Source organism: Rhipicephalus microplus, unplaced genomic scaffold, assembly GCF_043290135.1.
Source record: "Rhipicephalus microplus isolate Deutch F79 unplaced genomic scaffold, USDA_Rmic scaffold_13, whole genome shotgun sequence".
Lineage (NCBI taxonomy): Eukaryota > Metazoa > Arthropoda > Arachnida > Ixodida > Ixodidae > Rhipicephalus > Rhipicephalus microplus.
In genome coordinates, this window is record NW_027464586.1 from 6,782,701 (window position 1) to 6,796,353 (window position 13,653).

General features: G+C 52.8%; 3 non-coding genes across 3 annotated transcripts; all 3 read left to right on the forward strand.

Annotated features, from left to right (window-relative positions):
* Positions 1-414: 414 nt before the first annotated feature.
* On the forward strand, positions 415-488 carry TRNAN-GUU (transfer RNA asparagine (anticodon GUU)). Its single transcript has one exon. It is a non-coding gene; the product is annotated as a tRNA-Asn (tRNA).
* A 3,753-nt stretch (positions 489-4,241) lies between these two features.
* Positions 4,242-4,315, forward strand: TRNAN-GUU (transfer RNA asparagine (anticodon GUU)). The gene has a single exon. It is a non-coding gene; the product is annotated as a tRNA-Asn (tRNA).
* Positions 4,316-7,920: 3,605 nt separating this feature from the next.
* On the forward strand, positions 7,921-7,994 carry TRNAN-GUU (transfer RNA asparagine (anticodon GUU)). The gene has a single exon. It is a non-coding gene; the product is annotated as a tRNA-Asn (tRNA).
* Positions 7,995-13,653: the final 5,659 nt, after the last annotated feature.

Genomic DNA, 13,653 nt, shown 5'->3' on the forward strand with positions numbered 1-13,653 from the left:
ATCAGCTGTTAACCGAAAGGTTGGAGGTTCGAGCCCACGCGGTGGTGGTGCGGCGCTTTTTTTTCTTTGGGCTGATAGCTTTGAAGATATGTTCTGATGGTGGTGAGAAGGAAGCAAGACTGTCTCCGTGGCGCAATGGGCTAGCGCGATCGGCTGTTAACCGAAAGGCTGGAGTTTCGAGCCCTCCCGGGAGTGGTGTGTTGCTTTTTTCTTTGTGGTAATAGCTTTTAAGTTATGTTCTGATGGTGGTGAGAGTGGAGCAGGACTGTCTCCATGGCGCAATTGGCTAGCGCGATCGGCTGTTAACCGAAAGGTTGGAGTTTCGAGCCCACCCGGTGGTGGTGCGGCGCTTTTTTTCTTTGGGCTGATAGCTCTGAAGAAATGTTCTGACGGTGGTGAGAGTGGAGCAGGACTGTCTCCGTGGCGCAATTGGCTAGCGCGATCGGCTGTTAACCGAAAGGTTGGAGGTTCGAGCCCTCCCGGTGGCGGTGCGGCGCTTTTTCTTTCTTTGGGGCGATAGCTCTGAAGAAATGGTCTGATTTTGGTGACAGTGGAGCACGACTGTCTCTGTGGCGCAATTGGCTAGCGCGATCGGCTGTTAACCGAAAGGATGGAGGTTCGAGCCCACCCGGTGGTGGTGCGGCGCTTTTTTTCTTTGGGCTCATAGCTCTGAAGAAATGTTCTGACGGTGGTGAGAGTGGAGCAGGACTGTCCCCGTGGCGCCATTGGCTAGCGCGATCGGCTGTTAACCAAAAAGTTGGAGGTTCGAGCCCTCACGGGTGGGGTGTGTTGCTTTTTTCTTTGCGCTGATAGCTTTGAAGATATTTTCTGATGGTGGTGAGCGTGGAGCACGATTGTCTCCGTTGCGCAATTGGCTAGTGCGATCGGCCGTTAACCGAACGTTTGGAGGTTGAAGCCCACCTGGTGGTGGTGCGGCGCTTTTTTTTCTTTGGGCTGATAGCTTGAAAGATATGTTCTAATGGTGGTGAGAGTGGAGCAGGACTGTCTCCGTGGCGCAATTGGCCAGCGCGATTGGCTGTTAACCGAAAAGTTGGAGGTTCGAGCCCTCCTGGGAGTGGTGTGTTGCTTTTTTCTTTGTGCTGATAGCTTTGAAGATATGTTCCGATGGTGGTAAGAGTGGAGCGCGACTGTCTCCGTGGCGCAATTGGCTAGTGCGATCGGCTGTTAACCGAAAGGTTGGAGGTTCGAGCCCACCCGGTGGTGGTGCGGCGCTTTTTTTTCTTTGGGCTGATAGCTTTGAAGGTATGTTCTGATGGAGGTGAGAAGGGAGCAAGTTTGTCTCCGTGGCGCAATGGGCTAGCCCGATCGGCTGTTAACCGAAAGGTTGGAGTTTCGAGCCCGCCCGGGAGTGGTGTGTTGCTTTTTTCTTTGCGCTGATAGCTTTGAATATATGTTCTGATGGTGGTGAGAGTGGAGCAGGACTGTCTCCGTGGCGCAATTGGCTAGCGCGATTGGCTGTTAACCGAAAGTTTGGAGGTTCGAGCCCACCCGTTGGTGGTGCGGCGCTTTTTTTTCTTTGTTCTGATAGCTTTGAAGATATGTTCTGATGGTGGTGAGAGTGGAGCAAGACTGTCCCCGTGGCGCAATGGGCTACCGCGATCGGCTGTTAACCGAAAGGTTGGAGTTTCAAGCCCTCCCGGGAGTGGTGTGTTGCTTTTTTCTTTGCGCTGATAGCTTTGAAGATATGTTCTGATGGTGGTGAGAGTGAAGCAAGACTGTCTCCGTGCGCAATGGGCTAGCGCGATCGGCTGTTAACCGAAAAGTTGGAGTTTCGAGCCCTCCCGGTGGTGGTGCGGCGCTTTTTTTTCTTTGGGGTGATAGCTCTGAATAAATGTTTTGACGGTGGTGAGAGTGGAGCAGGACTGTCTCCATGGCGCAATTGGCTTGCGCAATCGGCTGTTAACCGAAAGGTTGGAGGTTCGAGCCCACCCGGTGGTGGTGCGGCGCTTTTTTTTCTTTGCACTGATAGCTTTGAAGATATGTTCTGATGGTGGTGAGAGTGGAGCAAGACTGTCCCCGTGGCGCAATGGGCTACCGCGATCGGCTGTTAACCGAAAGGTTGGAGTTTCAAGCCCTCCCGGGTGTGGTGTGTTGCTTTTTTCTTTACGCTGATAGCTTTGAAGATATGTTCTGATGGTGGTGAGAGTGGAGCAGGACTGTCTCCGTGGCGCAATTGGCTTGCGCGATCGGCTGTTAACCGAAAGGTTGGAGTTTCGAGCCCTCCCGGGAGTGGTGTGTTGCTTTTTTTCTTTGTGGTAATAGCTTTTAAGATATGTACTGATGGTGGTGAGAGTGGAGCAGGACTGTCTCCATGGCGCAATTGGCTAGCGCGATCGGCTGTTAACCGAAAGGTTGGAGTTTCGAGCCCACCCGGTGGTGGTGCGGCGCTTTTTTTTCTTTGGGCTGATAGCTTTGAAGATATGTTCTGATGGTGGTGAGAGCGGAGCAAGACTGTCTCCGTGGCGCAAAGGGCTAGCGCGATCGGCTGTTAACCGAAAGGTTCGAGTTTCGAGCCCTCCCGGGAGTGGTGTGTTGCTTTTTTCTTTGCGCTGATAGCTTTGAAGATATGTTCTGATGGTGGTAAGAGTGGAGCAGGACTGTCTCCGTGGCGCAATGGGCTAGCGCGATCGGCTGTTAACCGAAAGGTTGGAGTTTCGAGCCCTCCCGGTGGTGGTGCGGCGCTTTTTTTCTTTGGGGTGATAGCTCTGAATAAATGTTTTGACGGTGGTGAGAGTGGAGCAGGACTGTCTCCGTGGCGCAATTGGCTTGCGCGATCGGCTGTTAACCAAAATGTCGGAGTTTCGAGCCCACCCTGTGGTGGTGCGGCGCTTTTTTTTCTTTGTGCTGATAGCTTTGAAGATATGTTCTGATGGTGGTGAGAGTGGAGCAGGACTGTCTCCTTGGCGCAATTGGCTAGCGCGATTGGCTGTTAAACGAAAGGTTGGAGGTTCGAGCCCACCCGGTGGTGGTGCGGTGCTTTTTTTTCTTTGGGCTGATAGCTTTGAAGATATGTTCTGATGGCGGTGAGAGTGGAGCAGGACTGTCTCCCTGGCGCAATTGGCTAGCGCGATCGGCTGTTAACCGAACGGTTGGAGGTACGAGCCCACCCGGTGGTGGTGCGGCGCTTTTTTTTCTTTGCGCTGATAGCTTTGAAGATATGTTCTGATGGTGGTGAGAGTGGAGCAAGACTGTCCCCGTGGCGCAATGGGTTAGCGCGATCGGCTGTTAACCGAAAGGTTGGAGTTTCGAGCCCACCCGGGAGTGGTGTGTTGCTTTTTTCTTTGCACTGATAGCTCTGAAGATATGTTCTGATGGTGTTGAGAGTGGAGCAGGACTGTCTCCGTGGCGCAATTGGCTAGCGCGATCGGCTGTTAACCGAAAGGTTGGAGTTTCGAGCCCACCCGATGGTAGTGCGGCGCTTTTTTTCTTTGTGGTGATAGCTTTGATGATATGTTCTGATGGTGGTGAGAGTGGAGCAGGACTGTCTCCGTGGCGCAATTGGCTAGCGCGATTGGCTGTTAACCGAAAGGTTGGAGTTTCGAACCCTCCCGGGAGTGGTGTGTTGCTTTTTTCTTTGCACTGATAGCTTTGAAGATATGTTCTGATGGTGGTGAGAGTGGAGCATGACTGTCTTCGTGGCGCAATTGGCTTGCGCGATCGGCTGTTAACCGAAAGGTTGGAGGTTCGAGCACCACCCGGTGGTGGTGCAGCGCTTTTTTTTCTTTGCACTGATAGCTTTGAAGATATGTTCTGATAGTGGTGAGAGTGGAGCAGGACTGTCTCCGTGGCGCAATTGGCTTGCGTGATCAGCTGTTAACCGAAAGGTTGGAGGTTCGAGCCCACCCGGTGGTGGTGCGGCGCTTTTTTTTCTTTGGGCTGATAGCTTTGAAGATATGTTCTGATGGTGGTGAGAAGGGAGCAAGACTGTCTCCGTGGCGCAATGGGCTAGCGCGATCGGCTGTTAACCGAAAGGTTGGAGTTTCGAGCCCTCCCGGGAGTGGTGTGTTGCTTTTTTCTTTGTGGTAATAGCTTTCAAGTTATGTTCTGATGGTGGTGAGAGTGGAGCAGGACTGTCTCCATGGCGCAATTGGCTAGCGCGATCGGCTGTTAACCGAAAGGTTGGAGTTTCGAGCCCACCCGGTGGTGGTGCGGCGCTTTTTTTTCTTTGGGCTGATAGCTCTGAAGAAATGTTCTGACGGTGGTGAGAGTGGAGCAGGACTGTCTCCGTGGCGCAATTGGCTAGCGCGATCGGCTGTTAACCGAAAGGTTGGAGGTTCGAGCCCTCCCGGTGGCGGTGGGGCGCTTTTTCTTTCTTTGGGGCGATAGCTCTGAAGAAATGGTCTGACGGTGGTGAGAGTGGAGCACGACTGTCTCTGTGGCGCAATTGGCTAGCGCGATCGGCTGTTAACCGAAAGGTTGGAGGTTCGAGCCCACCCGGTGGTGTTGCGGCGCTTTTTTCTTTGGGCTCATAGCTCTGAAGAAATGTTCTGACGGTGGTGAGAGTGGAGCAGGACTGTCCCCGTGGCGCCATTGGCTAGCGCGATCGGCTGTTAACCAAAAAGATGGATGTTCGAGCCCTCCCGGGTGGGGTGTGTTGCTTTTTTCTTTGCGCTGATAGCTTTGAAGATATTTTCTGATGGTGGTGAGCGTGGAGCACGATTGTCTCCGTTGCGCAATTGGCTAGTGCGATTGGCCGTTAACCGAAAGTTTGGAGGTTCGAGCCCACCTGGTGGTGGTGCGGCGCTTTTTTTTCTTTGGGCTGATAGCTTGAAAGATATGTTCTAATGGTGGTGAGAGTGGAGCAGGACTGTCTCCGTGGCGCAATTGGCCAGTGCGATTGGCTGTTAACCGAAAAGTTGGAGGTTCGAGGCCTCCCGGGAGTGGTGTGTTGCTTTTTTCTTTGTGCTGATAGCTTTGAAGATATGTTCCGATGGTGGTAAGAGTGGAGCGCGACTGTCTCCGTGGCGCAATTGGCTAGTGCGATCGGCTGTTAACCGAAAGGTTGGAGGTTCGAGCCCACCCGGTGGTGGTGCGGCGCTTTTTTTTCTTTGGGCTGATAGCTTTGAAGATATGTTCTGATGGAGCTGAGAAGGGAGCAAGTTTGTCTCCGTGGCGCAATGGGCTACCGCGATCGGCTGTTAACCGAAAGGTTGGAGTTTCAAGCCCTCCCGGGAGTGGTGTGTTGCTTTTTTCTTTGCGCTGATAGCTTTGAAGATATGTTCTGATGGTGGTGAGAGTGGAGCAGGACTGTCTCCGTGGCGCAATTGGCTTGCGCGATCGGCTGTTAACCGAAAGGTTGGAGTTTCGAGCCCTCCCGGGAGTGGTGTGTTGCTTTTTTTCTTTGTGGTAATAGCTTATAAGATATGTACTGATGGTGGTGAGAGTGGAGCAGGACTGTCTCCATGGCGCAATTGGCTAGCGCGATCGGCTGTTAACCGAAAGGTTGGAGTTTCGAGCCCACCCGGTGGTGGTGCGGCGCTTTTTTTTCTTTGGGCTGATAGCTTTGAAGATATGTTCTGATGGTGGTGAGAGCGGAGCAAGACTGTCTCCGTGGCGCAAAGGGCTAGCGCGATCGGCTGTTAACCAAAAGGTTCGAGTTTCGAGCCCTCCCGGGAGTGGTGTGTTGCTTTTTTCTTTGCGCTGATAGCTTTGAAGATATGTTCTGATGGTGGTGAGAGTGGAGCAGGACTGTCTCCGTGGCGCAATGGGCTAGCGCGATCGGCTGTTAACCGAAAGGTTGGAGTTTCGAGCCCTCCCGGTGGTGGTGCGGCGCTTTTTTTCTTTGGGGTGATAGCTCTGAATAAATGTTTTGACGGTGGTGAGAGTGGAGCAGGACTGTCTCCGTGGCGCAATTGGCTTGCGCGATCGGCTGTTAACCGAAAGGTTGGAGTTTCGAGCCCTCCCGGGAGTGGTGTGTTGCTTTTTTTCTTTGTGGTAATAGCTTTTAAGATATGTACTGATGGTGGTGAGAGTGGAGCAGGACTGTCTCCATGGCGCAATTGGCTAGCGCGATCGGCTGTTAACCGAAAGGTTGGAGTTTCGAGCCCACCCGGTGGTGGTGCGGCGCTTTTTTTTCTTTGGGCTGATAGCTTTGAAGATATGTTCTGATGGTGGTGAGAGCGGAGCAAGACTGTCTCCGTGGCGCAAAGGGCTAGCGCGATCGGCTGTTAACCGAAAGGTTCGAGTTTCGAGCCCTCCCGGGAGTGGTGTGTTGCTTTTTTCTTTGCGCTGATAGCTTTGAAGATATGTTCTGATGGTGGTGAGAGTGGAGCAGGACTGTCTCCGTGGCGCAATGGGCTAGCGCGATCGGCTGTTAACCGAAAGGTTGGAGTTTCGAGCCCTCCCGGTGGTGGTGCGGCGCTTTTTTTCTTTGGGGTGATAGCTCTGAATAAATGTTTTGACGGTGGTGAGAGTGGAGCAGGACTGTCTCCGTGGCGCAATTGGCTTGCGCGATCGGCTGTTAACCAAAATGTCGGAGTTTCGAGCCCACCCTGTGGTGGTGCGGCGCTTTTTTTTCTTTGTGCTGATAGCTTTGAAGATATGTTCTGATGGTGGTGAGAGTGGAGCAGGACTGTCTCCTTGGCGCAATTGGCTAGCGCGATTGGCTGTTAAACGAAAGGTTGGAGGTTCGAGCCCACCCGGTGGTGGTGCGGTGCTTTTTTTTCTTTGGGCTGATAGCTTTGAAGATATGTTCTGATGGCGGTGAGAGTGGAGCAGGACTGTCTCCCTGGCGCAATTGGCTAGCGCGATCGGCTGTTAACCGAACGGTTGGAGGTACGAGCCCACCCGGTGGTGGTGCGGCGCTTTTTTTTCTTTGCGCTGATAGCTTTGAAGATATGTTCTGATGGTGGTGAGAGTGGAGCAAGACTGTCCCCGTGGCGCAATGGGTTAGCGCGATCGGCTGTTAACCGAAAGGTTGGAGTTTCGAGCCCACCCGGGAGTGGTGTGTTGCTTTTTTCTTTGCACTGATAGCTCTGAAGATATGTTCTGATGGTGTTGAGAGTGGAGCAGGACTGTCTCCGTGGCGCAATTGGCTAGCGCGATCGGCTGTTAACCGAAAGGTTGGAGTTTCGAGCCAACCCGATGGTAGTGCGGCGCTTTTTTTCTTTGTGGTGATAGCTTTGATGATATGTTCTGATGGTGGTGAGAGTGGAGCAGGACTGTCTCCGTGGCGCAATTGGCTAGCGCGATTGGCTGTTAACCGAAAGGTTGGAGTTTCGAACCCTCCCGGGAGTGGTGTGTTGCTTTTTTCTTTGCACTGATAGCTTTGAAGATATGTTCTGATGGTGGTGAGAGTGGAGCATGACTGTCTTCGTGGCGCAATTGGCTTGCGCGATCGGCTGTTAACCGAAAGGTTGGAGGTTCGAGCACCACCCGGTGGTGGTGCGGCGCTTTTTTTTCTTTGCACTGATAGCTTTGAAGATATGTTCTGATAGTGGTGAGAGTGGAGCAGGACTGTCTCCGTGGCGCAATTGGCTTGCGTGATCAGCTGTTAACCGAAAGGTTGGAGGTTCGAGCCCACCCGGTGGTGGTGCGGCGCTTTTTTTTCTTTGGGCTGATAGCTTTGAAGATATGTTCTGATGGTGGTGAGAAGGGAGCAAGACTGTCTCCGTGGCGCAATGGGCTAGCGCGATCGGCTGTTAACCGAAAGGTTGGAGTTTCGAGCCCTCCCGGGAGTGGTGTGTTGCTTTTTTCTTTGTGGTAATAGCTTTCAAGTTATGTTCTGATGGTGGTGAGAGTGGAGCAGGACTGTCTCCATGGCGCAATTGGCTAGCGCGATCGGCTGTTAACCGAAAGGTTGGAGTTTCGAGCCCACGCGGTGGTGGTGCGGCGCTTTTTTTTCTTTGGGCTGATAGCTCTGAAGAAATGTTCTGACGGTGGTGAGAGTGGAGCAGGACTGTCTCCGTGGCGCAATTGGCTAGCGCGATCGGCTGTTAACCGAAAGGTTGGAGGTTCGAGCCCTCCCGGTGGCGGTGCGGCGCTTTTTCTTTCTTTGGGGCGATAGCTCTGAAGAAATGGTCTGACGGTGGTGAGAGTGGAGCACGACTGTCTCTGTGGCGCAATTGGCTAGCGCGATCGGCTGTTAACCGAAAGGTTGGAGGTTCGAGCCCACCCGGTGGTGTTGCGGCGCTTTTTTCTTTGGGCTCATAGCTCTGAAGAAATGTTCTGACGGTGGTGAGAGTGGAGCAGGACTGTCCCCGTGGCGCCATTGGCTAGCGCGATCGGCTGTTAACCAAAAAGATGGATGTTCGAGCCCTCCCGGGTGGGGTGTGTTGCTTTTTTCTTTGCGCTGATAGCTTTGAAGATATTTTCTGATGGTGGTGAGCGTGGAGCACGATTGTCTCCGTTGCGCAATTGGCTAGTGCGATTGGCCGTTAACCGAAAGTTTGGAGGTTCGAGCCCACCTGGTGGTGGTGCGGCGCTTTTTTTTCTTTGGGCTGATAGCTTGAAAGATATGTTCTAATGGTGGTGAGAGTGGAGCAGGACTGTCTCCGTGGCGCAATTGGCCAGTGCGATTGGCTGTTAACCGAAAAGTTGGAGGTTCGAGGCCTCCCGGGAGTGGTGTGTTGCTTTTTTCTTTGTGCTGATAGCTTTGAAGATATGTTCCGATGGTGGTAAGAGTGGAGCGCGACTGTCTCCGTGGCGCAATTGGCTAGTGCGATCGGCTGTTAACCGAAAGGTTGGAGGTTCGAGCCCACCCGGTGGTGGTGCGGCGCTTTTTTTTCTTTGGGCTGATAGCTTTGAAGATATGTTCTGATGGAGCTGAGAAGGGAGCAAGTTTGTCTCCGTGGCGCAATGGGCTACCGCGATCGGCTGTTAACCGAAAGGTTGGAGTTTCAAGCCCTCCCGGGAGTGGTGTGTTGCTTTTTTCTTTGCGCTGATAGCTTTGAAGATATGTTCTGATGGTGGTGAGAGTGGAGCAGGACTGTCTCCGTGGCGCAATTGGCTTGCGCGATCGGCTGTTAACCGAAAGGTTGGAGTTTCGAGCCCTCCCGGGAGTGGTGTGTTGCTTTTTTTCTTTGTGGTAATAGCTTATAAGATATGTACTGATGGTGGTGAGAGTGGAGCATGACTGTCTCCATGGCGCAATTGGCTAGCGCGATCGGCTGTTAACCGAAAGGTTGGAGTTTCGAGCCCACCCGGTGGTGGTGCGGCGCTTTTTTTTCTTTGGGCTGATAGCTTTGAAGATATGTTCTGATGGTGGTGAGAGCGGAGCAAGACTGTCTCCGTGGCGCAAAGGGCTAGCGCGATCGGCTGTTAACCAAAAGGTTCGAGTTTCGAGCCCTCCCGGGAGTGGTGTGTTGCTTTTTTCTTTGCGCTGATAGCTTTGAAGATATGTTCTGATGGTGGTGAGAGTGGAGCAGGACTGTCTCCGTGGCGCAATGGGCTAGCGCGATCGGCTGTTAACCGAAAGGTTGGAGTTTCGAGCCCTCCCGGTGGTGGTGCGGCGCTTTTTTTCTTTGGGGTGATAGCTCTGAATAAATGTTTTGACGGTGGTGAGAGTGGAGCAGGACTGTCTCCGTGGCGCAATTGGCTTGCGCGATCGGCTGTTAACCAAAAGGTTGGAGTTTCGAGCCCACCCTGTGGTGGTGCGGCGCTTTTTTTTCTTTGTGCTGATAGCTTTGAAGATATGTTCTGTGGTGGTGAGAGTGGAGCAGGACTGTCTCCTTGGCGCAATTGGCTAGCGCGATTGGCTGTTAAACGAAAGGTTGGAGGTTCGAGCCCACCCGGTGGTGGTGCGGTGCTTTTTTTTCTTTGGGCTGATAGCTTTGAAGATATGTTCTGATGGCGGTGAGAGTGGAGCAGGACTGTCTCCCTGGCGCAATTGGCTAGCGCGATCGGCTGTTAACCGAAAGGTTGGAGGTACGAGCCCACCCGGTGGTGGTGCGGCGCTTTTTTTCTTTGCGCTGATAGCTTTGAAGATATGTTCTGATGGTGGTGAGAGTGGAGCAAGACTGTCCCCGTGGCGCAATGGGTTAGCGCGATCGGCTGTTAACCGAAAGGTTGGAGGTACGAGCCCACCCGGCGGTGGTGCGGCGCTTTTTTTTCTTTGCGCTGATAGCTTGGAAGATATGTTGTGATGGTGGTGAGAGTGGAGCAAGACTGTCCCCGTGGCGCAATGGGTTAGCGCGATCGGCTGTTAACCGAAAGGTTGGAGTTTCGAGCCATCCCGGGAGTGGTGTGTTGCTTTTTTCTTTGCACTGATAGCTTTGAAGATATGTTCTGATGGTGTTGAGAGTGGAGCAGGACTGTCTCCGTGGCGCAATTGGCTAGCGCGATCGGCTGTTAACCGAAAGGTTGGAGGTTCGAGCCCACCCGGTGGTGGTGCGGCGCTTTTTCTTTCTTTGGGGCGATAGCTCTGAAGAAATGGTCTGACGGTGGTGAGATTGGAGCACGACTGTCCCCGTGGCGGAAAGGGCTAGCGCGATCGGCTGTTAACCGAAATGTTGGAGTTTCGAGCCCTCCCGGGAGTGGTGTGTTGCTTTTTTCTTTGCACTGATAGCTTTGAAGATATGTTCTGATGGTGGTGAGAGTGGAGCAGGACTGTCTCCGTGGCGCAATTGGCTTGCGCAATCGGCTGTTAACCGAAAGGTTAGAGGTTCGAGCCCTCCCAGGAGTGGTGTGTTGCTTTTTTCTTTGTGGTAATAGCTTTGAAGATATGTTCTGATGGTGGTGAGATGGAGCACGACTGTCTCCATGGCGCAATTGGCTAGCGCGATAGGCTGTTAACCGAAAGGTTGGAGTTTCGAGCCCACCCGATGGTAGTGCGGCGCTTTTTTTTCTTTGTGGTGATAGGTTTGATGATATGTTCTGATGGTGGTGAGAGTGGAGCAGGACTGTCTCCGTGGCGCAATTGGCTAGCGCGATTGGCTGTTAACCGAAAGGTTGGAGTTTCGAACCCTCCCGGGAGTGGTGTGTTGCTTTTTTCTTTGCACTGATAGCTTTGAAGATATGTTCTGATGGTGGTGAGAGTGGAGCACGATAGTCTCCGTTTCGCAATTGGCTAGTGCGATCGGCCGTTAACCGAAAGTTTGGAGGTTCGAGCCCACCTGGTGGTGGTGCGGCGCTTTTTTTTCTTTGGGCTGATAGCTTGAAAGATATGTTCTAATGGTGGTGAGAGTGGAGCAGCACTGTCTCCGTGGCGCAATTGGCCAGCGCGATTGGCTGTTAACCGAAAAGTTGGAGGTTCGAGCCCTCCCGGGAGTGGTGTGTTGCTTTTTTCTTTGTGCTGATAGCTTTGAAGATATGTTCCGATGGTGGTAAGAGTGGAGCGCGACTGTCTCCGTGGCGCAATTGGCTAGTGCGATCGGCTGTTAACCGAAAGGTTGGAGGTTCGAGCCCACCCGGTGGTGGTGCGGCGCTTTTTTTTCTTTGGGCTGATAGCTTTGAAGATATGTTCTGATGGAGGTGAGAAGGGAGCAAGTTTGTCTCCGTGGCGCAATGGGCTACCGCGATCGGCTGTTAACCGAAAGGTTGGAGTTTCAAGCCCTCCCGGGAGTGGTGTGTTGCTTTTTTCTTTGCGCTGATAGCTTTGAAGATATGTTCTGATGGTGGTGAGAGTGGAGCAGGACTGTCTCCGTGGCGCAATTGGCTTGCGCGATCGTCTGTTAACAGAAAGGTTGGAGTTTCGAGCCCTCCCGGGAGTGGTGTGTTGCTTTTTTTCTTTGTGGTAATAGCTTTTAAGATATGTACTGATGGTGGTGAGAGTGGAGCAGGACTGTCTCCGTGGCGCAAAGGGCTAGCGCGATCGGCTGTTAACCGAAAGGTTCGAGTTTCGAGCCCTCCCGGGAGTGGTGTGTTGCTTTTTTCTTTGCGCTGATAGCTTTGAAGATATGTTCTGATGGTGGTGAGAGTGGAGCAGGACTGTCTCCGTGGCGCAATGGGCTAGCGCGATCGGCTGTTAACCGAAAGGTTGGAGTTTCGAGCCCTCCCGATGGTGGTGCGGCGCTTTTTTTCTTTGGGGTGATAGCTCTGAATAAATGTTTTGACGGTGGTGAGAGTGGAGCAGGACTGTCTCCGTGGTGCAATTGGCTTGCGCGATCGGCTGTTAACCAAAAGGTTGGAGTTTCGAGCCCACCCTGTGGTGGTGCGGCGCTTTTTTTTCTTTGTGCTGATAGCTTTGAAGATATGTTCTGATGGTGGTGAGAGTGGAGCAGGACTGTCTCCTTGGCGCAATTGGCTAGCGCGATTGGCTGTTAAACGAAAGGTTGGAGGTTCGAGCCCACCCGGTGGTGGTGCGGTGCTTTTTTTTCTTTGGGCTGATAGCTTTGAAGATATGTTCTGATGGCGGTGAGAGTGAAGCAGGACTGTCTCCCTGGCGCAATTGGCTAGCGCGATCGGCTGTTAACCGAAAGGTTGGAGGTACGAGCCCACCCGGTGGTGGTGCGGCGCTTTTTTTTCTTTGCGCTGATAGCTTTGAAGATATGTTCAGATGGTGGTGAGAGTGGAGCAAGACTGTCCCCGTGGCGCAATGGGTTAGCGCGATCGGCTGTTAACCGAAAGGTTGGAGTTTCGAGCCATCCCGGGAGTGGTGTGTTGCTTTTTTCTTTGCACTGATAGCTTTGAAGATATGTTCTGATGGTGGTGAGAGTGGAGCAGGACTGTCTCCGTGGCGCAATTGGCTTGCGCAATCGGCTGTTAACCGAAAGTTTAGAGGTTCGAGCCCTCCCAGGAGTGGTGTGTTGCTTTTTTCTTTGTGGTAATAGCTTTGAAGATATGTTCTGATGGTGGTGAGATGGAGCACGACTGTCTCCATGGCGCAATTGGCTAGCGCGATAGGCTGTTAACCGAAAGGTTGGAGTTTCGAGCCCACCCGATGGTAGTGCGGCGCTTTTTTTTCTTTGTGGTGATAGCTTTGATGATATGTTCTGATGGTGGTGAGAGTGGAGCAGGACTGTCTCCGTGGCGCAATTGGCTAGCGCGATTGGCTGTTAACCGAAAGGTTGGAGTTTCGAACCCTCCCGGGAGTGGTGTGTTGCTTTTTTCTTTGCACTGATAGCTTTGAAGATATGTTCTGATGGTGGTGAGAGTGGAGCATGACTGTCTTCGTGGCGCAATTGGCTTGCGAGATCGGCTGTTAACCGAAAGGTTGGAGGTTCGAGCACAACCCGGTGGTGGTGCGGCGCTTTTTTTTCTTTGCACTGATAGCTTTGAAGATATGTTCTGATAGTGGTGAGAGTGGAGCAGCACTGTCTCCGTGGCGCAATTGGCTTGCGTGATCAGCTGTTAACCGAAAGGTTGGAGGTTCGAGCCCACCCGGTGGTGGTGCGGCGCTTTTTTTTCTTTGGGCTGATAGCTTTGAAGATATGTTCTGATGGTGGTGAGAAGGGAGCAAGACTGTCTCCGTGGCGCAATGGGCTAGCGCGATCGGCTGTTAACCGAAAGGTTGGAGTTTCGAGCCCTCCCGGGAGTGGTGTGTTGCTTTTTTCTTTGTGGTAATAGCTTTCAAGTTATGTTTTGATGGTCGTGAGAGTGGAGAGGACTGTCTCCATGGCGCAATTGGCTAGCGCGATCGGCTGTTACCCGAAAGGTTGGAGTTTCGAGCCCACCCGGTGGTGGTGCGGCGCTTTTTTTTCTTTGGGCTGATAGCTCTGAAGAATGTTCTGACGGTGGTGAGAGTGGAGCAGGACT